The 26079-nt window shown below is 34.6% G+C and overlaps 1 long non-coding RNA gene across 1 annotated transcript in view; it reads left to right on the top strand.

Annotated features, from left to right (window-relative positions):
* Positions 1-26079, top strand: part of LOC119506988 — a 271191-nt gene that overhangs the window by 136490 nt on the left and 108622 nt on the right. The window lies entirely within an intron of this gene.

Here is a 26079-nt window from a genome sequence, read left to right as displayed (position 1 = left end):
GTCCTTTGTTGCATGATCCCTAATGTCCTATAAACTACTACTTTATATATTTTTCCATTTCTTTAGTTGTTCAGGTGAGAGCATAAATTTGGTCCTTGTTACTCCATTTTAACAAGAGGAAGAAGTCTCAAATATTTAAAAAATGTTGATATAAGCTTAAATTTTAGGAGATGGAGATTTGAGAGTAATATGTTTGCCATAAAGCTTTCAGAACTGCTGTGAGTTTTTTTTTTTAATGAGCAGATACTGAGTATTGTGTTGTTTTTGTTTTTTTGTTGTAGTGTTGGTGAGTAGAAGACAATTACATGTAAAATAATCATATGGTGCTGAGAGGAAAGTGAAAGAATATGTGCATTCATTCATTCTATCAAAATGCTCTTGGCACTTGTTAGGAGCCAGGTCCTGTGCTAGGTTCTGGAGAAACTAAAACCACTAAAACCAACATGTTTCCTCTGAAATTCCCAGTATATTAAGGGAAACTTTGTTCAAATAGCATTTTACAATTATCAATATCCACATCCAGAAAAATATTTGAGTGTTACAAGTTGTGGTAGATGCTTTTGGTTGCCAACCCAGTAGCCGTATAAACTTGTTGCCTTAACAGAAGAATTTAGGGTTTGTTCATGTTTGGGACTATAGGGGAACATCAGTCCCTCCCATCCTCAGAGCAAATCCTACTCCTCTTTGATAGGGATCATGTCTGTGAAGCTGGCACATGAAGAGGATTCTCTGGGAGCTTCAAAAAATACATATCATCTACAACATAAAGAGATAGGTGTTGGGGCCATACGCCTTGAAGCTGTGGTAGTCATATTAAAATTGGAAAGGTAAACCTGAGGAAAACAACAAGATTCTAAGGATAGAAGAGGGAAAGCTGAAAAGTTGCCCAGTCCTCAGAATTCTTATCATGTGAGACATACTATACATTCATTCTCTAAGCCACTTTACTTATGTGCCTGGTTATTTACTGACTAATCCAGACTGAAGTAATTATTTTATACAATCATTCTTTCTTCTTTTGAAATTTAATGGCATCAGGCATTGATTCTATAAGTTCTGTCCATAGCAGTAGGATATAGAAGCATTAGAAAAATAATTTTTCTTTCACAGATATTTCTGATGCTGGTTCAAGTACCAACTGACCAACATAATGGGTAAATTACACCCTATGGAACTTTTGATTCAAAATCATTATGGTTTTCTAGGCCAAGGAGAAGTAATAATTACCTCTCATTTATCCAGATATAATTGTAAATGTGAATACTTAATAGTGCTAATTAGAATGACTGTGTAAAAATATTTTAGTTTTTTAAACAACATTTAGTGTAACATTTTACCTTTTTAAAATTTCCTCTGTCTCTCACTGGTAAAGTACATGAAATTTACATAATATTCAGAAGTGTTTGAAATTTTGTATAAAGCAATATTTAGTTTTTAAGAATGTTAACCTGAATGTGTATTTTTATATCATAAACTCAAAGTGATAATATGCAATCATCGCATCTCTACCTAGGAAAATGGTAGATTTATGTAGAATTAAGAGTAATTTTTACCTTGAAATCCTAAAAGTGCTTTAGTATAAAATCAGCATCTAGTCCCCAAATCTTGCTTCCCTTTCCTAGTTCTGTACCCTTGAGAATAACTTGTCCATTTGCCTGGTCACCAGCTCCAGAAAATTAGAAGCCATACAAAATATGGTTTTATTTTTCATTATAAAGCCCCTAACCAATCGGTCAATTACATAGGTTTTGCCACTTTTGTACTTTTTATATCCTCCTCTCTTTCTATTCCCTATGGATACCAACTAATTATTGTGAATATTGTTTCTCACATGTATTATTGTAATAACTTCCTAAACTATCTCCTTAATTCTAATTTATTCTCTTTCCAGTCTACCTTCTAAACAATGCCATGTTTTTTTTTCTAGAATGTTAATATGACTATATGATTAATTTGCTGAAAACACCCTAATAACCTTAAGAATAGATTTTGAATTCTTTACCTCAGTGACTAATGTTCTTTACAATCTGATCCTTAGCTCTATTTTTCTCTGTTCCTCCATAAAGCACTTCAGTAATAGGCAACGGCTGAATTCCCAACCTGCATCAGGATTTGTGATACTACAAGAATGTGTAATTTCTATTCTCTCTGCTCTGAATGATTTTCCATTCTCCAGATATAGCTATCCCCTTCTGATACTTCTAACTGAGTTCCAACAAAAGTATCTCTGTGTACTTTTCTCTGACCTCCCAATAAGGTAGATATTTATTTTATTTTACCATCCCAACTTATGCACATAATTCCTTGCATTATTCAACTTTTATGATTGCTGCCCAACACACTACTCAGAATATACAAGAAGCACAAAAAAAGCACAGTAAAGATGAATGGTTTACTTCCTTGATTTATTCTTGCCTTTTATATATGTCACATAGGCTGCTATTTTAAAAAGCAATTTACAGCTACTGATTTCATACACCTTTTGTTCAAAGTTGCTTATATGGGAAAATACTTGTCAATATGTATTATAAATACAAAATAGAACAAATGATACTGCAAGTATGACAAAACACACAGTGGAAATTTGACTACCTTTAGAATTATGACATAGCTTTCCTTTATCATCTTAAAAATTATTTCTATATTTATATAATATCAAAACATTTATTGTTTCTGAAAACACACTACATCTTCCTAAATAACTTATTCTTTGCCATGCACAAAATGTGTAGAGAAACTAATTTTCTCATAACATTGGCTTTAAGAATACAATTCGTATTTCATATTCAATATCAGAGACTCATAAGGAAATTAAATACCTTATCATAGAAGTAAAAAAGTATATTTCCATTTTCAATAGCAGACAAATGAGGTACAGTGGAGATAAATGATTTTCTCATGCAACATCGGTTTCGGTTTTTTAGATAGAGATATATTATGAAGAGGGAACTTTTTAAGTTTTGGTGGCTCAATTTTCTCCTCCAAACATTAGCATGAAATCTGCTTATTACATCATGCTAGTTTCACATAACTGTAAAGCCACAGTATAGAAAACATAACATAATTTTAACTTTTTTGAGACTAAGCCACGTGATGTTTTCAGCAAGTCCATAAATGTTATATTCTCAATATTAAGATAAATCACACAATTAGAACAGTCTTGCATATAAGGAATTTGTATTAATAGTTTCTTACTCATTTGGGTTTGCTCTCTTTATTATATTTTTAACAATAAATATATTTTCTCAAATTTGTATATGATGGGAAATTAAACTTGATTAGAATCTGCATCATAAAGTGAAATTCTTTAATTATAAGATAAATTTCATTTAAAAAAGTCCTTAGGTCAGTATGCAATTTTAATAGGATAAGTGCAAATTGACATAATTCACTAGTACAATATATTTTGTATCTGAAATAAAAAAATATATAAGCTAAAACAGAACAGCTATTTGCTTAAAACAACGATATAGCAAAATGTTTAGTATTGTGGAGGAAAACTACTACAATATATATTTCTGAAAAAATTATGACTTTTGTGATATCAAAGATTTGACACTTTTCTGAATAATTCTGCATTAATCAAAGCCATAAATCTAGGTTATGCATCTAGGTTTCAGTAACATCCTTTAAAAATACACTTGAGCATATTGATCCCCAAGAGTTTAAAAAGGTAAGCAATAGAATAGTGAAGGATGAAATATGGGAGTTATCATAGATTTTTTTTTTTAAGCTAAGGTTAAGTCACGATACAAGTTTTTTTTTTTTAAATGATCATTCTCTGTAGTCATTTTCTCTTTTTATGTAAATGAGCAATAGGGAATAAAAGAAGAAAATAGATGGTAGGTCATAATAAAGATCATTTTCTCTTTTAGTTTCTGCATTATCAAAATGTTATATTTTGGGAAGCCATAAATGATCTCTTTCAGGAGAAGTAATATATGTTTCTTCCAAATGACATTTAATTGTGCCTGTGTCAAAAGAAAGGATTATATATTTCCTTACTTAAAAAAAATACTAATTGAAATTAAGTTACATATCAACAATTCTTTCTGGCTATGGAAATAAATAAAAAGGATGGCCTCCAATGTTAAGGTGTTAGTTGGGAATGATACAATACAGCAGGACAATTGGTTTAATGACAGTGTATATCTCAAAGTGCCATGAGAAAACAGAAGCAGCCTCAAAATGTCATCGAGCTTTCCAGAAAAGGCTTTGCAAATGAGATGAAACTGAAGCTATGTTCTCAAAGAAGCATAAGAATTTGCCATGGGAGAGGAAAGCATGGTAGGGCTAGTGACTAGTGATGTGCAAAAGTAAAGGAAGGGTTTGAACTATTCACAGATTGTTTATAGTGGCACTAAGGATGCAAGTGGCAATTGCCGATAGAAAAGACACTGGAAAGCCTGAAGGGTCTCACATCTGGAACAGGCAATATTCAAATTGGTTTGGATTTCATCCAGTCATATTTAGGAGCCATTGGGTTGTTTTAGACCATGTGATTATATGTGTTTTGCTTTTCTTGGATGCTCAAGCAAATACCATGACTGGGTTAAAAGTATTGCATGTGTTAGGCTATATAAATACCACCAAACAGTTTTCCAATTTGAAGATCCACCAGCAGCATATGAACATTCCATGTGCTCTAAATCCTTGCCGTCAGTCACTTAAAATTTTTCAGTTTTTGTTATTTTAGTGGGTCACAGTAGAAATTCTAAGAAGACAATTGTAATACAACATTTATGATAAATTTCTTCCCACTGGTCTATGGACAAGCAGTGTACTGAATATGTTAAACATGTTAAACTAAACAGCAAGTTTTCATGCCTATTCATCAACTCCCCCCCAAACTGTTACTTTTCTTAAATGTTTATTTGTGCAAGTATGTGTTAGAATAAATTTTACTAGAAATTTTGTTGAGATTGCACTGATCACATAAATTAACTCAAGGAAAAATAAAATGTTTGCCATAGTTAGTATTTCCTATAGGATTAATATGTGGCATGAGCTCCATGCCTTGGAGTTGGTCAATGAGATAGCCCTGTTCACATCCAGGGAAATGGATGATTTGTCATTTATTTCTGTGTTCTCAAGATCCTCAGTGGATTTTATCATTTTTGTCAAGAACCATGAAGGATCTAAGTTTTTATTCTACTTAAAAGATGCATTCATTTTATATCAATGCTGGTTTTAATTTCCTTGGATGCTCAAGCAAATACCATGCAATAGGGTGGCTTAAACAGAGGGAATTTATTAACTCATGGTTTTTGAGGCTGAAAGAAAATCCAAATCAAGGCGTCATCAAGGCAATGTTTTCTTCCTGAAGGCTGGCGTTCTGGGGCTCGCTGCTGGTGATCCTTGGTCCTGGGCTCCTCCTTCAGGTGGCAATGCACGTGGCAGCCCCCCCTGGCCTCTCCCTTCTCTTCGGGGTTCCCTTGATTTCAGCCTTTCTCTGTGGCTTTCTCTGTGGCTGCTTTCTCTGTGGCTTTCTCTCTGTGTGTCTAAATTTCATTCTGCTTATAAAGAACTCCAATAATAGGGTTAAGACCCACCCTATAGTGCAACATTGTGAATGTGATTAATCTCTCAGAATGGTATGCTTGAGGGGAGAGTGGATATGGGAAAGTTTATGTGGTATATACGTTTCCACAATTTAAAAAAAAAGGGAGCAATGAAAGAGAAAATGACAATTAAACGCAATACCTAATTCTGGATTGGATCTAATAATGGAGGAAAAAGGACCCAAAAGGACATTGTGAGAACATATGGGGAAAAATGGAATATATATTATAAGCTTTATGTCAATATTAATTTTCTTGAACAAAGATGGTTACATAAATGAGTACATATTATAAGCTTTATGTCAATATTAATTTTCTTGAACTAAGATGGTTACATAAATGAATATCCTTGTTCTTAGGATATGTACATGGCAGTATTAAGTATTCAAGGAGCATGGTGTATACAATCTACTTTCAAATGTTTAGAAGGTAGAGAAATGATAGATAAGATAGACAGATGATACACAGATAGATGGAATCACACAGCAAATGTGGCAAAATGTTAAAAGTTGGTGGATCTAGCTTCTGGGTGAGGTTATATTGGGAAATCTCTGTATGGGTTTTGTATTATATTTGCAACTGTCCTGAAAGTTTGAAATTATTCAAAAATTAAAAGTTTTTAAAAAATAAAATAAAGGCCCACATTAGAAGCCAAAAAAATGAAAGAACCACCCTAATTGAGTTGGGCCACACCTCAACTGAAGTGACCTCATCAAAAAGTCCTATTTATAATGGGTTCACGTTCACAGAATGGATTAAGTTGAAGAACATACTTTTGGGGATACATAATTCCAAATACCATAATGTTGAAGCTTTTACATTTCAGAAACATGACCTTGGATTTGGGAATCATTATATGAAAAGAGTTGAGATGCAGTGAGAACAGTGAAGAAGGTATTTCAGTATGCCAAGTGACATAACTGATGGTCAAATGAAGAGGCCAAGGGAGAGAGTGAAAGGGGTGACTGGAGAATGTAAAGCAGCAGATTTTACCATTTTACTAGTGCTCTAAAAATGTTCTCAGAAAGTATAGGCTAATTGTATGTGGATACTACACATATGATATGCACATAATCTACATGAAGTTGTATATCAGAAAAATTACAATATAGATTCAGAAAAGAGACTCATTGTAAGCATGAAAGACTAAGGGGTTACAATGTTAAATTTACCCAAGCCCTATGCTCCTGGAAAACAGAGACTTAAGAAGTGTCCCTATCCTTTTCTATTCCACGAAACAGTTTAGTGCATAAAACCACCCTTCTCTCTTTTACTTAGATAAGACTAATGGATGCCCTCCTCCGTTTCACCAACGACAAGGCCAGATACAGACTCCCTAAATTCCCATTCTTTGCCTCATAAATGAGTAGCTTAACTGCCAATGACAAATCAGAACATGTGATTTGACCACAATTTAGTAAGGTTTTCCTTTGTCCCCTAGATACCAGAACTTTAGCCCACCCTCAGACTGAGCCAGAAAGTATCAGAATGTGGAACAACTCCCTAGAATTGGCTACCCATAAGAAAGACATTTCTTGATCAGCTCTCTGGTCAAGATTCTTTCTAGCCTTATTTGTTCCTCTCTATAAAAGAACAGCTCTTTTCTGTCCAATCTTTGAGGTGCTTGCGGATCACATGGCTGGAGAATTCTCTCTATTTCAGTAGCTTCCATTGCCTATTGTGGTAGTCCCCCTTTGTTGCAGTAATCCTTTCTCTCCTTACCTAAATTCGAGTTTGTTTTTATTTGACACAGGAAGAGCAAGGAATGTTTATGTATATAAATTAACATTAAACATATATAAGCTTTAACCATTAGAAATGTCATTGTTAGCAATTTAGTTTAACACTGTTGGAGGAGGGGAAAGAAAGAATAATTTGTCGGAAAATATGGTTTTAATTGAAGAATATAATGGCCAAATTTGTGCTACATTAAATACAATCTAAGACATGGATGCTCATTTTAATATGCCAGATATGTATACATGAAAAATAATCTAACTAGGTCATTTCTTACACTCTCCAGTTGTCCCTTATTAGTTTCCTGATTCAGATTCAAATAGTGAGAACTGATTCAAAAGGGTGATGAGCTGTATTTTCTCTTCTGGGGTAAAATCCATTTAACCTGTCCTGATTACCTAACCACCTGTGAATTCTCACTGAGTTGCAAATTCATTTCAGTACAACAGAATGGCTACAAGCTCACCCCTCCTAAAGCAGGGACTAATCAAGACTCAACTATTTAAATTCAGTTTTTAAAATATACAATAAAAAAAGAAAAAAATTCCAGAAACAAAGATATATCACTGGTACAACCTGCAGGAAATGTTGCTTATGGAAAATAGTTTCTAAAGTATGTTTTGACCTAGGGGGAGGTTTGAGCAGGCAGGATGGAGGCACTGAGAGATTGTGGTCCATCAGATTCATGACCCTCAGTTGCAATTAAGTCCTCTAAAATATCTCATATATCTCAGCTGAAGCAGCTTCACTCCTCCATGACATATATTGCCCTTTACATTTTGCCTTCCTAGGGATTCCTTTCACACAAAGTGATTGCAAAGGAATATTTCATTATTGAGCAATATATATATTTTGGCACTTGAAATGGGTTTCATTGGCTTCTAAGGGTCCTGTTGCCATAAAAACTGTCTTGTTTGGAGTGATAAGCATTTGTGAAATCTATGTCATTGTTTGCTATACCACTTTGTTGCACATAATTGTCAACATATATGATAAAATAGCTTTGGAAGTGCAAAGGTCCATCATGCTTCATTGTGCAGCACAGGATTTTGCAGCTATAATATAGAGGCAAGGCTAGGTCACTCATAACCTTTAAAATGGATGCATCAAATGTCTAATAATCTCAGAAGTATTTAATATGATTGAAATCATAATAATTTTCATTTAACAGATCTGACAACTGGAAATGAAAGGATTATGTAACAATCAACTGCATAAATAACTCATGTAACAGTACAATTGTTCAAATAACTTACTCTCGATGACTGTATATTCTAAAATATTTTCCATGATTATGTAAAAAAGTATCTCTGAACTAAAATAAATCCAAACTTTCTTCTAAACTCAGATTAATCAGATGACTTTCAATTCAACATCTATTAAAAGATGAGCTTAGAAAATTATCTAAAAGTTGGAATATAGATATTGTTCCTCTTAAATGAAGGCAATAAGAAGAAAGAGTTGCCAACACTTATATAGTTATGAGTTTTTTATCTTCTCATTCCACATCCAGTTAGTTTCTTTTAAAAACTGTACCAAATCTCATCAACAACATCATTTAATTGGTGACATAATGATAATTAATCCTTTTAAGTTTAGTGTATTAGGAAATGTATTACACAGCTGTGTGAGAAATAATTTCAGCAGAGAATAAGATTAAATGGGAAATAAGGCAGTTAAAAGCTAAAAGCTTGATCTGCTAGAGGTGCATATTAAAAGAATAAAATGATAAAATGATAGCAGAAAGAATAGGAACTGAGGGCTAACTCCCACACCCAGGTCTAATAGATTTCTTTTGCATAAGTGATCACTGATGTCCATTTTGGGTGAGTGTTAATATATGGAAATAATTGCCACAAAAGAAGAGGTTATATTTAACCACTATACAGCTGTATTTGATAAAATATTGATACTAATGATAAAGGAAGATAGTGGGATAAAAGGGCGTGAGATGTTGTGGAGAATCATCTAAGTGCTAATATTATTTGACCCTTAAGGAACTTTATGAGATAGACTATTAGTATATTCTGCATTTTGCATCTGGAGATTTCAGGACATAAATTGTTCAAAGAAATTTTCTAAGGTAACAGGTTAATAAGTATGGGGGCCAAGAACAGAGTTTTTGTGACTGCTAATCTATGCTACTAAGAATTACAATTCGGTTTTTCTTCCCTTGGCACTGAGATCCAATATCTAGAAAGCCCTCCTGGTGTCACCTCCTAAGCTCCATAGATATCTCTGTTTTACATGAAAACATTACGGCACTGGCACCAAACATCCTTATATCATTACTTGTTTCCTCTTTCATTTGGGTTATATAACTTCAGGACTAAAGTGTTACCAAATTTTATTAAATGAAGCACCTAAGAGGATTAATCCACCTCAGTCAGTTTAAGAATCATCTGAAAAGCTTAAAAATACAGATATCTGGAGGAGATTATGATTCACTAGTTTAAAAGTTAGTTTCATGAATCTGCATGTTTAAATGATAAAGGGTAATTCTGAGGCAGATGGACGACACCTTAAGAAACAGGACCACCATAATGATTTAGAAACATCATTATAGATTTCTTATCTTCCCAACTGAATTTAAACATTCTTTCACTTAGCGCTTTGCCTTTAAACAATGTCACAATATAAAGATAAAATTGATACAGACATATTTATTTCCGATGTAACATAGACTTTTAAGATCCTACATTTGTTCTTCTGAGTCATTGGTGGAAGGGAGAGGGAATCAAAAGATTTCTTGCCCTCAAATATTTTCAGATGTAAAAATTATATAAGGTACATGTATTAACTGTCAATCGTTAGAGACAGTACACTCTCTCCACAGTTGGCAATGCTGCAGTTGGTGAACCTAGGTCCTTGGAAAAAATCCACTATAAAAACAATTGGTGGAGAGAAACTAAGATGGAAGCTAGGTGAGACAGAGCAAAAAAACACCTCCATGAAAAACACTAGATAAAAACCGGAAAGTGACCCAGAATACTAGTTACAGTGATGCGCCAGCTGGACGAGTTCTGCTACTTCCACAGGGGCTGTATACTTGGTGAAACCGGGAGTCTGCATTCTGAAATGAGTGAGTAAGCTGGCTGGAAGACCCGCAGCCGCGCAGCGGTCTGGGGAAGCCAGGGTTTGGCGTTTGGAGACCGACTGGCTCTTTTAAAGAAAAAAAAAAAAAGGAAAAAAACCCAGGAGTGGCTGCAGTTGCAATAGTGAGAACCACGCAGTAACACACAGCAAGAGGGGGCTGGGCCAGCCTCTCAGTGTCTGGCCCGGAAGATAGCCCGCTGCAGATACCCTCGGGGCCAGGGGAATGGAGGGGAGAGCCGAAAGCAGAAAGAAACCCCGCAGCTAGCAGCTGGCTCCCCAGAGGGCTGGATAAACTCCTGCCCGGGGCCATGCCCACAGCCCAGAGCTCCGCCAGTTGTCCTGGAGCTGGGAAGGAGGAACTGTGTGAGGAGGGGGGTGTGGAGACACCCCATTCGGCCATCTTTGCATCAGGCCTAAAGCGCCCTGGCATGGCCCGGCGGCCCGGGGCTTCCCTTGAGGGACAGTGTGCACTGGTGACATAGCACGACATTCCCTTGGCTGAGCTCCTGGAGGATCACGGCTGGGTGGGGGGACCCGCTCGGAGAACCCAGGGACACTACACCAAGTCCAGTGGTTTGTGGGTCAGCGAGAGAGAGGTCTGGGGCTGAAATGAAATGAAGGCTTAGACTCTTGCAGCGGCCTTGAATCTCCGGGAACCTGGGGGATTTGAATATTAAAGCTGTCCTTCCTCCCTGGCCACCCGTACACACGCCCCACATTCAGGGCAGACGGCTCCAGCAACACACACAAACTGAGTTCTCCAACTGAACCCCACAAGAATCATTTCCCCACACACCATGGGGACAAGGTGGAGAACTGACTTGAGGGGTATAGGTGACTCACAGATGCCATCTGCTGGTTAGTTAGAGAAAGTGTATGCCACCAAACTCTGTTTCTGAAAAATTATAAACAAATTAAATGTACACCTACTGAGGCATCCTTAAATTATGATAATAATAGGCTATGAATTAGTGTGCATTATTTATCAAACATGAAACAGATTTGTGTATTCTAAAATTGAAAGATAATGATCATGATATATTTTAAATGGGAAAGAATAATATAGACTACTCGGTGTGGTATTGTATAATTAACTGTGTACCTGAATACGCTTCAAAAGCATTGCAAAAGATCTGACCAGATGTATTATACTCTAAAGAGTGTTTACTTCTCAGTACTCGATTGAGTGTCATTCAGGAAAGGGAAACAGTTTTACTTTATGCATATCAGTATTTTTTTAAAATTTACAAGCATGTATAATTTTGAAATTAAAACTGATGGTTCATTGTTTACAATAGTGTTCACTGTGTTATGCAGTCCTATGTTTTTTAAAATAGTACAATTATAAAAATGTTCTTTCATCAGTTGCAACAAATGTACCACAGCAATGCATGGTGTTAATAACAGGGTGATATATGGGATCTCTGTATTCTATGCGTGATTTTCTGTAAACCTACAACTTCTGTAATAAAAAAGTTAAAATCTATAATATTTTCTCTACATTGTATTCTAAATTACATTATATTTTCTCTGATTATAGAAACTACATGTTTTACTTCCTTTTTTTTTTTAGCCCCTACAGTACCTAGGAGACCACTTAACATACTGTTGGGAACATAAAGAATTCTGAATAAATATTCCTTGAACTCCCTAGCAGTGATGACCTTATAGCTTATGCATGCTTTTTTGTGATGTATTATGGTGATACTATTTTCATCACCATTTACTTATTTCATTTTATTGAATAATAGTGTGTTGTGAAACCACGTGCTATTGCAGGATTCAATATATTTAGCCTTCAACATACATTTTCCGTTTCTACTTTTGTCGAAACTTTCTTCTATCTGTTCTAATAAGTTGTAATTATGTGTCATATTATAGTACATAAGGCTTTGTATTTATGTGACTTTTAAAATAGCATATCTAAAGTTATATTTGCATATATAAGTAGATGGATAGATAGATGGAGAGAGAGAGAGAGAGAAAGAATGTTAAGGATTAAAATTCCTTAACTCCTTCCAAAGCAATATGTAACATAAATATTAGTACATTATAACCACACCTCTTAACCATCATGTGTCATTCGTAGTGAATATCCATTTGTATTTTCCTTCTTTTACATAATTAAGGATCTGACTAAAATGCCATCACCTAGTCATCCCACAGTGGATAAATTTTCTTTGCTGTGTTGTGGTGTAGGGACTTTCAACACTGTCTAATAGACTGCTTTTGTGTTTATTACACCAGAAAAAAGATTACAGATGAAAATGTGTTGATATCCAATAAACCTTATAAGCAGACAAAATACATCAAATCTTGGGAAGATTTTCCAAAGACTCCTAAGTTTGTATATGGCTATCATTGCTTCAAATTTTATAGAATATAGAATAGAAGAACTTGGATCTTTTAAGGAAAGATTCTCTTTTGTTCAGAAGGTGTTCCATATCCCATTATTCATGCCTTTGAAGTGAAGTTTCCTATGAGAGAGAGTGAAAGAGAGAGAGCCAAAGAACCTGCTCTCTTCCAGCTTGAATCTCTTCAATCTGGCACCCATGGCCTTCAGGTTTTCATCAGGGGAAGGGAGAAAGAAGGGGCAAGCGAGCTAGTAAATTCCACAGACCAGAAGTTGACACATATCATTATGACTGTATTTCATTGACCATCACGAGTCTCATAACATCAATCTAATCATAAGGGAGACTGACAAGTAGAAACTCATATATATTAGGTCAGAATTTACTATTTTTGCCATACTGTGGCACTAAAGAAAGAAAACTGTGACAAAGAACATTAACATCTAAATTGTAAATTACTGCCAAGTGGTTACATATGTTATTGTTGGGGGAAAACATGGACAGCACCTGTGTTACTACCACTTACAGTGTTGTGAGTCACACAGACAATTAATCAAGCAAATGCAATAAAAATGTCGTTATAGTGGAGGAACAGGCTGCATAGAAACTTAGTTTACCATTTCCATTGCTCGTCCAGCTTGTCTCCCTTTCTGGGTTCTTTTTCTTTCCTCCTGAGGAACTCCCTTTCCTATTCCTAATATAGATAATTTCTTTCAGTTTTCTTTTGTTTTGAAATTATTTTTGTTTTTTCTTTTTTTTCATGACTAATTTTACTGAGCAGAGAATCTTATTTTTCATTCTCACAACTTTGATTAGTTCAACCTGTGATGGTCTTCTAGCTTTCCTTGTTTCCATTCAGATTTCAGTCATCAGTCTCACTACTGTTCCTTTAAAGGTAACGTGTGCTTTCCTCAATGCTTTTGGATTTTTTTGGTTGTCTTGGTTTTCAGTAATTTCCCTATAGTATGCTTAGGTATAGCTCTTCCTTCCTTCCTTCCTTCTTTCCTCTCCCCCTCCCTCCTTCACTCCCTTCCTTCCTTCCTCCTGCCTGCCTGCTATCCTGCATTCCTTCTTTCCTTCCTCAATTCTCTCTCTCTCTTTCTTGTTCCCTCTCTTGTTCTCTTTAGTCCTCTCTCTTTCTCTCTCTCTCTCTTTCCATCTCTCTTTTCTCTGTCTCTCTCCTCTTTCTTTTTTTCTTTTGCTATTTCTTTCTTTCTTTCATTCTTTCCTTCCTGCCTTCCTTCTTTCCTTCCTTCTTTTCTTTCTCTTTTTTTCCTGTTTTTTTTTTTTTTTTTTTTTAATATTTTAACTGATTCCATGTGGGTTTGCAGGGTTCTTTAAATCTTTGGATTGATATACTTCATCATGGAAAATTCTATCATCTATCTTATTTAGCTCTGTGAGACCACCAAATGTTTGACTTGTTTCTTTTCACCATAGGATTGTTTCTCCATCTAACACTTTCCCCAAGTCTTCAGCTTTTTGTCACCTGCCCAGAATCAGTAAATGTCCAGGGGAGGGGAAAAAAAAAAAACAACCCAAAACAGCAGAATGTTGCACACCTCACTCTTTTTTCAATTCTGGTTGCCTTGGAAACTTTTCCTTAAAAAAAAAATTGTTCTACCCTCTGCCCCATTTTTAATAAGCTTTGTATTTTATAATTTTTAGATTGATGGAAAAATTGCAAAAATTGTGAAATTTTTATAATACAAAAAGTTCTCATGTACTCCACCGTCTGTTTTTCCTATTATTTACATGTTACATTACCAGAGTGTACTTGTCACTATTAATGCATATTGCCATTATAATCTGAAGTCTATAATTTATTCCTAATGTCTTTTATTTGCTAGTCTTCCGTCTAGGATAACATGTTGCAGGTATTAATAATAACTTCTTAAGCATCTCTTGGCTGTGACAGATCCTTAGCAGCATTTCAATTCTTCCAAACATAAAAGTACATAATGTACAAAAACTTTGTGAATTTCTTCTAATTGTTGTTGGCAATGGCATTGATCTGCTACAAGATATTCTAAAATACCATAACCAGAAGTGGGAGCATGCTAGAACAGTGCTTTGATAGGACTACAATAATAAATAACTCTTCAGTAATATTCTAGGATGTGTCACTGAAACTCCTTATCATATGCCAGGCATGGTACAACTTTCCTTTTGTAACTGACTTAATGCTCACAATAACCCCATTAGTGTTTATTCAGTTATATCCCCATTTTATTGGCATGAAAACTGTAGTGTAACATTTCCAACTAGTAAGGGGTAGATCCTAGAAAAGAATCTAGACATGATATTTTCAGAAGTTGAGTAGAATAATTTATGCAAATCTTCCGGTGACAAATTTGGTAATAAATATCAAACTTTCAAAGCTTAAACTCTTTAGACCAGAAATCCTACTGACAGAGGTTTATCCTCCCAATAATCTTACAAAAGTATATGTGTAATATTCACAGTACAAACTTTGTTTGCAATGAGAAAATCCTGGAATTGACCTAAATACACATCACTGGGGAATGTTTATATGATTCTTAGTCCAACTATTCAATAGAGGACTCTGAAGGGCTTAGGTATCAATTTCTCCAAGATAAATTATGAAGTCAAGATATCAAGATACAAGGCAGTGTACATAGTATGAATCCCATGTTTGTAAAGATTAAGTATGCTGCCAGAAGCATAAAATTTTTGTAAGATTATACATATGTTCTTTAAAAATAATGACTCCAGGAAAGTGATGGGGGATACACATAGGCACATGGAAAAAAATCTAAGAATATGCTGTTATTGAGGAGTGTACACATTATGCAAATAGAGTGTGCAGGGTTTTCCTGTCTTTCTAGGCCTGTGTCTTGTTCTGGGTTTTTGCTTGCTAGTTGTTTTGGAGTTCCCTTGTTCACAGGAGTTTAGTTGTCCCCTCTATTTCCCAGGAGACAGAACTCCTCCTTCCAGGTGTTTGAAACCAGCAAGCCCCTGCCCCAGATTGTCTGCCTCTACAACAGCTTACACTCCTTTCATTATCTCAGGCTGCTTTTGCCTTAAGGGCAAATTCTGGAAGAAGGAGCACGCCAGAGAGGACTTTCCTGAGTCAGTCTTTCCCAGCCAAAACAGGACAGGGCCCCATGAAGGGAGTGTAGCCTAGCCTGATAGTTCCCTGGGGAAGGGATCAGGAAGTGGCAAGAGTTTCTTCCATGGCTCCCCAAGGCTCAGCTTTCTTGGTCTGCCCAGCAAATGCAGCCCTTCAACTATGTCCCTCTCAGCCCTGAATAAGCATAGCATCTTTAAGTCTCATCTGCTATGACCTTTATCCATAGTAGGTAGAAACAGTGGCCATCCTCAGAGGCAGGGCTCCAGTGATCCAAAGTCACCAATTAAATGCTGAGATCTGTGATCTACTGTGTTCACTCCCAGTCTTAGGCAAGTGGGTTTTTATGCCCCTTTCTGTCACCAATGAGCTAGCCAGGGCTGGAGCCCAAGACAGCCTGCAGTGAGGTTGCGGGATGGGCACCAGTAGCCTCCACGTAGTGAGAGCAATTTACTGTTCTTTACTGTAATTTGTCAGCTTCTTCCTTCTGCTGTTCCCTGTATGCTTTACAGTGTTCTTCTGTTCTTTGGAGTTTCAAAATAGTTGTTTTAGACCCATGCTTTTAATAGTTGTTCTGGTGGAAAGACTGAGTTCTGGAGCTCCCTACTCCACCATTTTTGTGCAATCCCAATATTCATTTGGTTTTATAAAGTTCTCTCCAGCTGATAAACTGGACTAAATTGCAATTAGTTCCACTTGTGTTCTGGAGCCAGTTTGCATTAACTCTGGAGATCCATTGTGATCTGTTGGTAGCTTAAAATTGACCATGGTAGGGACATTTATACCACAGTAATTGAGAAATGCTAGAAATCTGAACTCCCCGCTTACCCACTGAAGAGTTGTTTGTTAACCATTTATCTGCTCACCACTGATTAGAACCATGATAGAAGATGAAATTTGGAGTCACAGACTTGGGCTTGAGTCCATGTTTGCCCACTTACAACCTAGGTGGCCTCTGCCAAATCTCCTAACACTTGTGAGTCTCCATATCCTTAATGGGAACAGTCTAGCATACTGGCCTCTCTGGGCTGTTGCAGGCATTCAATGAAGTAACATGCAGTGTGCCATTAGGTCAGTGTTTGCCACATAGTAATTGGTGAATAAAATTTTGTTTTTTTACTCTTTATTTTCTCTCTCTTCCCATATTTAGTCTGCATATCATTTTGTTTTTCTATCACGATAATACTTGGGAATAATCTTAACAACAATGAGTAGAAGTAGAATGAATGGAGCACTCAATATCTGAAAAGTAATACTCACACCCAGTAACTACTGAAAATGTCACCTTATACATCAATCAGGACAACTTGCTTCTTTGCAAATCATGTTTGCCAAAAGGGGAAAAGATATTTCAATTCCTTTCAGTTACTATTAGTAATTTTTGTCCACTTTATATCTCTAGAGTTATATATTGCAATTATTAGGTATGGGTTGCTCCTATGCAATATTTAGCTAATGAAGTACTAAAATGAAGATATGTTTATCCATGGTTTATTTACTCTCTCTGGTTTAGGAGAGGGCTGGAATGGTGACCCAGCAGTGGACAGGGAGCTTTGAATCCAAGTATTAGAGGAAAGGGTGGGATTGAAAAATAAATGAATACCAGGGAAAAAATCATTATATTTGTTAAAAATTGATATTAAATATATGCTATATAAATTTATGTTAAAGTTGTTTTATAATATTAATATATTTATCACCACTAATAATCTAAAATTATAATCATTTTAGTGAAAAAAATATTTATAATCATTCATTGAAGACCATATTTCAATTTTTTAAAAATATGATGGTCTTTGGTAAAATAAATTTTGGGGGAAACAAGTTTGCAATTAAAATCATATTCTGATTACATTTCAATGATATCAGAAATGTACACCTTTTGATTGATTTTTTCAGATATTCTATCCACAAAATCAGAATTTTGCCTTCCATACAGAAGTCCTTAATTCTTATTCCATATAAATTATGAAATACCCCTCTCCCCCATTATTTAATAAGATAGAAAATCAAATTACTAAATTCTGGCAGTATTCTTATAGAAAAGGATTAATGTAACTAATATTCTTCCTCACTCTCCCCTCCACTTTACATTCCTCTACAGAGCGAACAACTGTGCTACACAAAGGACATGTTTAACAGATAAAGGACACAGATGCCAAGGTCTGGAATAAATTTTTTAGCATTAACATCTGTGTCTGTGCAGAGCTCTTGGCTGCTTTCTTAGTTTGATGCTTGGATGGTGCTTTAGGTCCGTCGACTCTGCTGCAAAATGTGCTAAGGTCTGCATATCAGTTTCTAGTGACCTGCCTAGAGAATCAGACACTGATAAGCTGTTTGAAAAGTCCTATTCCTGGAAATTTGTCTTCTTTGTTCCCTTGTGCAACCTATATTCACAAGAATTTTACCCTGTCTTACAAGAAGCACTCTGAAGTAAAATCATCCACATGTCCCATGTAGGAATACAGAATGGATGCAAAACACTTCCCTAGGGCAACATATCTCAAATCAATTCTCTATTTTTGGATGATTCTTTTCACATTCCTTCAAAAATAAATAGCTATATAACAAAATTGATTTCAATATTGGAAAACTATCTAACTCATAATTCCCTAACTGAATGCCATGAAATTAATTTCAAAAAGGTTTTTATTTTCAATAATATTAGAAAATCAAGCATTTCAAGTTTCCAAGATTCAGGAAATATAAATGAAAATGTGCAACAAACCCCAAACATTGAATCAATTCAGCTGATTATATCATATTATAGGGATGTTTTAACAGGCCCTAAAATCCAATGATTCTCATACAGTAAAAATTAGCTTTTAGATACATTTACAGAGATGGATACACACTGAGAATATTAATCCTACTAGAATGTGGTCATTTAAGCAAATGTTTCCATGAAATACAAATAAATAAACATTTCTTAAAACTCAGGTACTTACAAAATTATGTGGAAAGCACTGTGAGCTATGTAAATATAAATATCAAAAGGTCCCACCCCCAGCAAAAATGAGAAATTGGAAGTCAGTTTGCTAAGTCACAGTTCTGAAGAAGTAATTTGCTCTTGTATATTTAATGCTATCTGGTCTTTGTACTCAAAATAAATAAAAACCTCATTCCATGTTTCTGTTCAGGCCTATATTTTCTTTCATGATACACATTCCCTTTTCATTTTCTAGTTTCTTACTTTTAAATATTAAACTGAATTTCACAGATTTAAGTAGATTTTTGGAATAATAATCATAAAATATAAACAAAACAAAAAAGACAACACATACAAATTTACACCTAAATGTATGTGCATGCACACAGACAAATACACACTTGTTCAGAGAAATTCCCTAATAAAGCTCTCACTTTGATTTTGTTGTTATACCCCCAGGTGAAACAGCACTGTAAAATAATTTTATTCACTTTGAAGATTGTTATGAACACACACTAGGTTCTAAACATGCATCCCTGTCATAATTTCAGTTAAAATATGTGTAAAATGTTATTTTTCAAATATAAAAAAAAATGCAATTATTAGGATGCACTTTATACACCTTAATCTATTCTCCAAAGGCTAATTATGATCTAGTTTTAGTGTTATCCCAGTGGGTTTTTGTGTGCTTTGTCATTTCAAAATATTGTCTTCCAAAGTGTGGAGGAATCATTTGGATGACATTGTAAGTTCCTGATGCCAAGCTGGGAAATTTTCTTCCAAAGACAGCATCTGGTTCTTTGGCAAAATTCATTGGTAGTTTTTCTGCACCTCCAGGTCTGTTATATGGTTGGCTGCTTTTGAGGACCATTTTCTAGTTCACTGAAATGAAGGTCTATATAAATCACTGAGACCTTCTGTGATGTTGATTTAACTACTAGTTCAGAAACTCTTCATACATGAGATAAGCATGACACTGGTGTCTGTATGCTGATATACTCCCATAAACATCTGTTTTTGCAAATGCTTGTGACTGCCTAAATATGCAAAATGAATAAGCATGTGTTCAAAAAATATCTGAGAATCATTGATATTGTTTGAAAATTTATTCTTCACACATTAAGAAATTAATTAATTGAGAAGTACCAAACAGAAATGTGTTGTTCAGAATCTGCTGTTTCTTCTGGTAAAGCTATTGATAAAGTGCAAAGAAAAATATTCCCTGTGATGTGAAGTAATACTAGCACTTTAGCATATTTCTGTTTTTCCAAAAACATCATATGCTAATAATAACTCTTTAGAATACAGAATTCATAATCAAAAAAGCAGTTTTAAACCAGGATTATTTTCCATCTGAATAATTAATACCAGTGTGATTCACTAACTTCTGACATAATATTAGATACAATGGTACCCAAAATAAAGGGTAATTCGTTAGTACATTTCATCATTATTTTTGGTAACTAACTCATACCTGAGTTAAAAATAAAATAGAAATTAATGTAAAAGTATATGAGCTTAGTTGCTGGAGATATTTTCATTGTGATAGTTTACTTCACTCACATTTCTGGTTGCTGAGCTTTTCCTCTACAGGAACAACTTCTGATGTTCCTTTATTAATTCATTTATCCAGCATTTCTTCAGTGTAGTCTGAATGCGATAAATCATTGTTAAGTCCTGGGGATAAAAACTCCAACATCATGAAGGCCCCAAATTAAAGGAACTTGTAGTGTGGTTACAACAGTGATATATGGTATGAGAAAAGAAGGAACTGGTAGAGAGGATAGCTACAAAGTGAAGTCATAGCATAATATTTTAAGTACAGAGGTAGAGTTTGATTTTTGTGGAAACAAAGATGATCAGCATTTTTCCTTAGTAAGTCAGGGAGAGTTTTAGTGAGGAGGTGTTATTGGACCTTGGTCAATAATGAAAAGTCTTCAAGAAAAAGAGGTATGACAGAATATTCCAAAAGGTTGGAAAATATGTGTAAAAAGAATGAGTTTTTAAAATACGTAGTGTTTGTAGAGAAACTCTGTATTTCTTGGATACACACACATACACATATACAATCTTTCATGGAAAGATTAGGAGTTCTCAGTGGAAAAGTTGGTGGATGGCACAGAAATATGAACTTAAAATGGAGAAGATCAGAAGCCTCAGCTTCACCTGCTGACATCTAATGGAGTTTATAATTTAATGTAAATTAAATTTAATATTGAATATCCCTGTGGGAAACAAATAGGTGTCTAACTAAATTTCCCTATTATCACTGGTTGCCTTCTCTGATCTCAATTGTATATAGTTGTCACATTTCCTGTCCTCTGAAAGGACTCATTTCCCCTGAGAATCTCGAAGGCATATTTTCCAAGTTCAAAGACACATTCCTATTTACTAACAGTGTGAACTTAACTAAGGTTTTTAAATCCTCTAGGCTGCAGCTTTGAAATTTGTAAAGTTAGCATAATAGTATTAGTTCATGGGGATGTTATAAGAATTGAATGAGTTGTTATGTGTAAAAACATTTTTAACATAGACAATATTCAATAAATGTTATTGATTACTTTTAATACCATCCAAATCTATTTCAGGGGTTCTACCCTATCACACGTTTGGCTTTGGTTTTTGTATCTCTTCTGTTCCAATGGATGATCCATTGTCATCTCTATAGTCTGCCATCTTGGATTTTTTAATCTATGGATCAAGCCAAAATTCATTTCTTAGTGCGTAGTGGCTACCACTCCTTACCTTCCAGATCCACTAACCAGGCTTCTTCTAGGTTAGTCACAGATTCTCACATTAGCCATTCAAATTCAATGGTGGCCCAATAACAGGAAATAATATTTTAAAATTTAGCAGTCATTTATAAAATTGAACAAAGTCTTAGCAAAACAAAAGAATAAATAGGGCATATAATGGGTAAATAATTCAATATGAATTGGATTATGACAACAAGAAAATGAGAATAACCAGGAAGTTAAAATGTGTTGCATCTGCATGAAGCATACTGTAAAACTATACAAAGGAAAAGAAAGGTGACTTAAATAGGCATTTCGAGCAATTCATTGAATAAAAACTGAAAAACAATAATGTGAAGATGTGAATCAGTATATAAAATTTATGGAACCCTCAGTTGTATCCAACCAGTTTTTGTACGAGTATATAATTTGGCTAACTACTTTTCTGGTTCATCTGAAAAAAATTATGTGAAGATTTTTTTTAAAATAAGAGAATTTGGCCCTAAATATATATGGATTTGCATGTGGGAGCATCTTTGTCATACTCTATCCAATTCTTTACCCCTACCTGTATCCCTGTACTTTATCATGTACCTTTGTAGGAGCCTTTGTATTCTGACACTGGGCCCACCTAGCAATGAATTGTTTTAGCCAATCTATTATTAAAAGATGTGGCAAACCTTAGGCTTGAGAAAGTAGTTGCAGGTTTCTGTTTGCATTTTTGTGCATGTGAAATCACCAAAAGATCATGCCTGTACTAACTTACTAGAAGATGAGAGATATGTGGAGACAAGCCAAGTAACCCAATTCCTTGTAGAAAAGCCAAAATTCAGCACTACTGACTGTATGAGTAAGCTCAGATGAAACCAGAAAAATCTACTCAACCAAGTCCTGCTTATATTGCTGAACAGACTTTTGAGTTAAATCTTTTATTGTCTGCATTGAGGTATTATTTTTGTCACTTAAGTTTGTCATGCAACATGATCGTTATTCAGATATTTCTACTAAGGATGGGGTGCTGTTGTAGTAAAAATATTAATTATGGATTTGGGGGTGGTGAGAGAAATTATTGTAGAAACATGGAAAAATGGTAAATAAAGTATTTTAGAAGTCTGAAGAAAGAGGAAGGAAAGTGCTCTATAAGGACAAGAAAATGGAGACCTATATTATATAGTCACAAAATTTTTGGTAAAACTTATAGAAGTAAAATGTTACATGAACAAGGGGATTTAAAGAAATAATTTTAAAAGCATTGCATGACACTAGTACCTGCATATGAAAAGTAACTACAAGAAAGAGATGAACCCAGGAAATAAGTCAACAATTTACAAACAGAACTTAAAGGCAGTAGAAGGAAGCTGGACTTTACCAGGTTGGAAAATCAAAATACTCTCATATCTACTAGCAAAAGCACTAAGATTCTTAAATTAAGATTTGTCATAAAGATAAAAATCAAATTTTGGGTGTGGTTGTGAGGTCCTTTGTTATGACTTCTGAAGGGATAAGCTGGCTCCTAGTAGACCTTCTCTGTTAGACTAAAGGATAAATATAAGTCTCGAAAGCATATCCCTTCAAGCCTGTTGTGCCACAAGAATAGTGATGGATAGATAGATAGATAGATAGATAGATAGATAGATAGATAGATAGATAGATAAAGACCTATGTTGAAAGAATTGTGGATATGACTTTGGGTGTATGTAGTGGACTCAAATTAGATACATAGTCTTCCTACAGAGTTTTTGAAGAAGCTGTCCTGACAAAATTACTGCCTGTCTGGAATAAAAGGGATTGAGACTGTTGAAAACATAAAAAGTCCTCTGGGTCTTCAACTTAATACTCAAAGGCTGTATTTTCCAATACTGTCTTCAGAAGTGGCTAGGGAGATGGATGAAAAAGGAGATGAGGCACCATTCCCAGGAGCAGAACTGGCTGTAATCAAGGAATATTCTCCAACCACAAACTGAGGGACCTAGAATTGTTTGCCTAGAGAGATTCCAAAGGTGCAGAATCAGTGACTATTACAGTTTTCCATTCTTCCCATTTTATAAAAAAAGTATATATTGTGGTCATCCTATCCCTTCTCCATTATTGGGTGTTTGTGGAGAGAGATATAACTTGATTTTTGCTTTGTTTGTTTAGATGTTTCTATTTGTGGGTCCATAGGGCAAGAAAAGCCTTTACCTCACATGGACCACAAGTCTTGAACATTGATCAAGATGCTGTGATTAGATCAAATTTGGGGGTTCCCAGGTTGGGAGTGAACATATTTTGCAAATGAGAAGACATAAATAAAATTGGAACAAGAGTCCAAACTGTGATAAATTGATTGTGTTAATGGCCTCAATTCCTCATCCTACCTGGAATTGAGGCCCTTTGTCTTCTACTCACACTCAGTTCCTCCTGCCAAGTGACTTCTCATTTGGTGTTAGCAGAGATGACAAAGCAGAAACTAGAAAAAGTGTTTGCATTTTTTTTAACTTGCACTTTGTGCCTCTACACTTCTGATAAATATATGCCCAGGCTAACCTTCTGCAGGATGGAACATGTGGGAAAGATTTCTCTGCTGAAGCCATCCTATACCAGCCAACAGTCAATTATCAGAGCAGAAAAGCTCACCATGAGAGCCAGGCCTAAATTGTCTTTTAAAGTCTTGTGACAAATAAGTATTAATTTTTAGTATGTCATTGAGGTTCTGTGGTTGTTTTTAATGCATTATTTTTGTAGTGAGAGGTAACTGATAGAGAAAAACACACTAACTATATACTAAAGTATATATATATATGTGTGTGTATTTGTATGTATGTATACACATGTATTCTATCTTTCTATCATCTATCTATCTACATATGTTTAAATTTCTGAGGTATGTGTATGATCAGTTGAAGAAGTTAGGGCATTGAAGTTAGAAGAACTGAGTTTGAATCCTGAATTCATCCATAAAGTTGTGAACCCTGGGCATATAAAATTTTGGCACTATTAATTCAAGGCTCAAATGTGCACAATAATGTTTATAACTTTCAGAAGCTGTGCATTTAATTCAGAATTATATCAATTTTGGGGAATGTACTAATATTCCTATAGATGTTAGAATGAATATATAGATGGGTTCTTAAGGTAGAAGGATACATGTATAGATAAGTAGAGAAGCATTATAATTCCCTGTAGGGACAGAATCAAATAATATGAAGTCATTTGAACAGTAACTAGTCTGATGATTTTCCAATCAAAGACCTACAACTCACCTAAAATAATAAGAACCTGTAATGTTTCCTTTAGTTGAACAACAAGTTGTGTTGACAAATCCATATTGTGCCAGCAATAATTACTTTTGTGTTGGAATTTCTCTTCAGTTGGAAAGGCTTCAAAATTCAGAATGTAGACAATTATAATGAGATAAAGAAAATTTAAGTATATTTGCAACCCTAAACCATTAATAACTTTCCAAATAATTTTAAACAAACGGTCGTTTTGATTGTGCGATCAATGCAGAAACATTTATAAAGATATTTATAAAGATCAATTCATTTGGATTTGTAAATATTATCTGAAAAGAACCTAAGTGAAAGAAGAACCTGGCAAGTCTATCTAAATCTCATTTTAGAATTTGATATTTATTTAAGGGGAAATAATTTTAAATATGACAGGAAAAAGAATTAAAAAATGAATTAATTTAGAAAAGAATATTCTTGATACACTGAAATATGCTTTCAAATATCCTTTTGATATACATATGCTTTCTGTTTAAATACCAACAAACATCATTCTTCTAGTGTATGTATATAGCATGAACAACTTCAAGTATGAATGTGATTTGTTTTATTTCTGCTAGTCATTGAGAGTACCAGAGTAAAATAAATACATTTTATATTTTGCATGTCATACCAATACTTTCCAAATTCCTTCATGAAATGTCCTTTAATTTAATAAAATTGTTTTACCTTGAGACATATGAAGTACCCCTAATATTAGTGTATTTGACAAGTCAAATTCAAGATTCTTGTGGATTCTCTTAGTAGCATATTCAAGAGCATTGACTTGTTAAGTCTACTTAATATAAAATATTTTAAATGTATCCATTTAATGAAAAATTATTCATGATTGCTAGAATGCTTATGTATATGAACACTCATTTAATCCTCCTAATAGCCTGATGAAGTAGGTACTGTTACTTAATCCACATTTTATACAATGTGTGAAGTTCATACATTTAAAAAGAACAGAGCATGGATAAACCCTATCAGTCTAAATCCAGAGCCCTGCTCTTTACATTTATATTATGTTACTTACTGATAAATTACAAATAACCACTCAATGCTGTCTGCATGACAGAAGACCGAGTTTCGGAAAAGCTGATTTGGAAAATATTTGTAAGTTGGGAAGAATTCTTTTTTAATCAGTAAAAACTTTGTCCTGAAAGATTCACTTCACTTTTGAAACACAGATAATATTCAACAATACATGAAAATCCCAAATTAAAAAAACATGAGTTATCAGTCCTATGCTCCTGAGTTTGTTCCTTTTTTAGTATATGGAATTTCTTACTTTGTATGTGTCTTCTAATTGTTCAAGAGAGAAT

This window comes from Choloepus didactylus, chromosome 12 (assembly GCF_015220235.1).
Source record: "Choloepus didactylus isolate mChoDid1 chromosome 12, mChoDid1.pri, whole genome shotgun sequence".
Lineage (NCBI taxonomy): Eukaryota > Metazoa > Chordata > Mammalia > Pilosa > Megalonychidae > Choloepus > Choloepus didactylus.
This window is presented reverse-complemented; position numbering and strand designations above follow the sequence as displayed.